General features: G+C 38.0%; 1 long non-coding RNA gene across 1 annotated transcript in view; it reads left to right on the top strand.

Annotated features, from left to right (window-relative positions):
- Positions 1–290, top strand: part of LOC104960542 (uncharacterized) — a 2,539-nt gene extending 2,249 nt beyond the window's left edge. Inside the window, exon 3 of the long non-coding RNA XR_799999.1 lies at positions 219–290. This is a non-coding gene — a long non-coding RNA (uncharacterized lncRNA). The remainder of the gene's footprint in view (positions 1–218) is intronic.
- Positions 291–2,500: the final 2,210 nt, after the last annotated feature.

Genomic DNA, 2,500 nt, shown 5'->3' with positions numbered 1-2,500 from the left:
TTTACAATAACTGTAAAAGAAGAGAAGTAGTGAGGTAACCACGATGTGGGTCCGAAGCTGCTCAGCTGACAGGAAGCCCACTCCAAGCTCCTTCTCCTGATTTCTCTGCTGTTTGAGGGACGTTTTGAGGAAAAGCTTGCTCTAATGTCATCTTTTTCTTTTTGAATGACACTTCTCCCTCCTCACTTCCCCTCCTCCTCTTCCTCTTGGACACGTAGCTTACAAATCACAAGCTCTCTTGGTCTCTGGCCTCCAGAAAGCGTGACCGCCAGGTAAAGCTGCAGGAAGCCGTGCCTGATCAGCCTCACACTCTCTCTCTCTCTCTCTGTGTGTGTGTGTGTGTGTGTGTGTGTTTGTGCTTCCTCTTCATCTCTTCATGCACTCATCTTCCTCTTCCTCTGCAGGTGCACTTCTTCTCCATTGTGCTTGCCGTGGCTTTAAATCATCTCTGGCTTTCCTGTGATTTCAGTGAGGGATGGATGTGAGTGCTTGAGAGCAGGAAGGGCTTCAAAGGCTTTATGAAATGCACGATAGTGACAGTCTGAAGTCCCAGGATCCTACAACATTGCAACGTACAATATAATTAAGATATCAAAATAATAATTGTGCCGGAAAAAATATTAAAAAAAATAGCAAATAAGAAATAAATATTTTATAAAATACAAATAAAATTAGCGCAAGAACTCAGAAAATGAATAAAATATATATTCAGTAAAAATAAAAGCAGTGCAAGGAAAAATGTATATACACTAAAAATATCAATATTGCAAGAAAAAATACAAAGAAAAAAGCTGAAATATAAATGGTGCTAGAAGAAAAAGACTTATAATAAAAATCACATTAAATAAAGTCAAAATGAAATAGAGCCGGAGAGAGGAGCAAACGACACAATGCACAAGTAAATGTAAAAATAAATCAACTATATTCATGTCCAAAATGAATAAAATAACATCAAATTAAATACTGTACAGTAAATCCACGCTTTTCAATTATTCAACATATTTTTCCCTTTTTATTATTGATTATTTATTTTTAAGAGGATCTGTACCAAACAAGGCATTTTTATGAAGTCCGTGAAATACCAGATCTTTTTACATATTTAGCGTTAATAAATATTGCGATGTGAATATTGCACTAGTCCATATTGCAATTTTAATTTTAAAAAAACGTGTTATTTGTTCTCTCTGCATTATTTCGGACAGATTTTCAGATGTTTATCCTCCTTAAACCCCTTATGCTGTCTTTCAGTAAAGTGTAGTAGTGTGTCAGATGGATATATAAAACACACACACACACACACACACACACACACACACACACACACACACACACACACACACACACACACACACACACACACACACACACACACACACACACACACAGCCTTCAATCCATGTCTGAGGTGGCATTTAAATAATGAGCTTAGTGTGTGTGCAGCCTGAAGGTCACTGTTCCTGCTGATCAACACTATACTGTTTCTCTCAGAAAGTCAATAGATTCTGGGAGGGTTTAACACAAAAAACACTGTTGGGTAAGTTAGGGGAGTGTGTGAACAGGCATAAAACAGTTTGTATCGAGTAGAAAGATAGCAGATCAAATAAAGAAGTACTTTTCTTGATCCCAATGTGGAAACTGTTTGAGTTGCAAGCAGCATCAAAACACAAGCGTTGCCAACATTAGAGAAATTAAAAGCTAGAAATCACAATCCCAAAATGTAAACGTCTCAAATAGAAATACATAGCGTTTAAAAATATACATGTGGAAGACAAATGTACAGTAAAACAAGATAAAAGCAGGATATTATAAACATGAATTGTTAAAGAATGGATTATTTAATATTTAGATTGAAATGTTACAGTGTTGAGTTGAAGTATATTCAGAGGAAGCAGAGTTCTCTTCCAGCCAGAGAGGAGACTTTCTTGATTCAAATTAATAGATATCACGTTTTATCAACCGTGAACAGATGAAACACCCAGGGTACTGGCTCAGCTGTTTGCAAATGTCTCTCCATGTTTTCCATTGCACTCCTCTTCTCTCTCATCTTTATTTAATTTCTTCACCACCCCGAACGTATTCCACTTGGATTGAAACACTGGCTGTTTATGGGCTGATAAATCTTCCACTCTTGCTTGCTCCTCTTTTTTTTGGACGAGTATCAGTTGTTTGCCATCAGTATGAAGTTGTGTGTGTGTGTGTGTGTGTTGTGTGTGTGTGTGTGTGTGTGTGTGTTGTGTGTGGTGTGTGTGTTGTGTGTGTGTGTCTTGTGGGGTGTGTGTTGTGTGTGTGTGTGTACAAAACGTTTACCTCACCTATCATCGGAATTATTCCTTATCTCTCATTCTCTCATGTTTTCTGACCCAGCTTTCAGACCATCACACACACACACACACACACACACAACACACACACACACACACACACACACACACACACACATACATACCGTGACACATCAGCTGTTGAAATATTATTTGAGCAGCAGGCAGCTGACCTCACA

This window comes from Notothenia coriiceps, unplaced genomic scaffold (genome assembly GCF_000735185.1).
Source record: "Notothenia coriiceps isolate Sejong01 unplaced genomic scaffold, NC01 NC01_scaffold00031889, whole genome shotgun sequence".
Lineage (NCBI taxonomy): Eukaryota > Metazoa > Chordata > Actinopteri > Perciformes > Nototheniidae > Notothenia > Notothenia coriiceps.
Note: the sequence above shows the minus strand (reverse complement) of the source record. Positions and strands in the feature narration are given on the sequence as shown.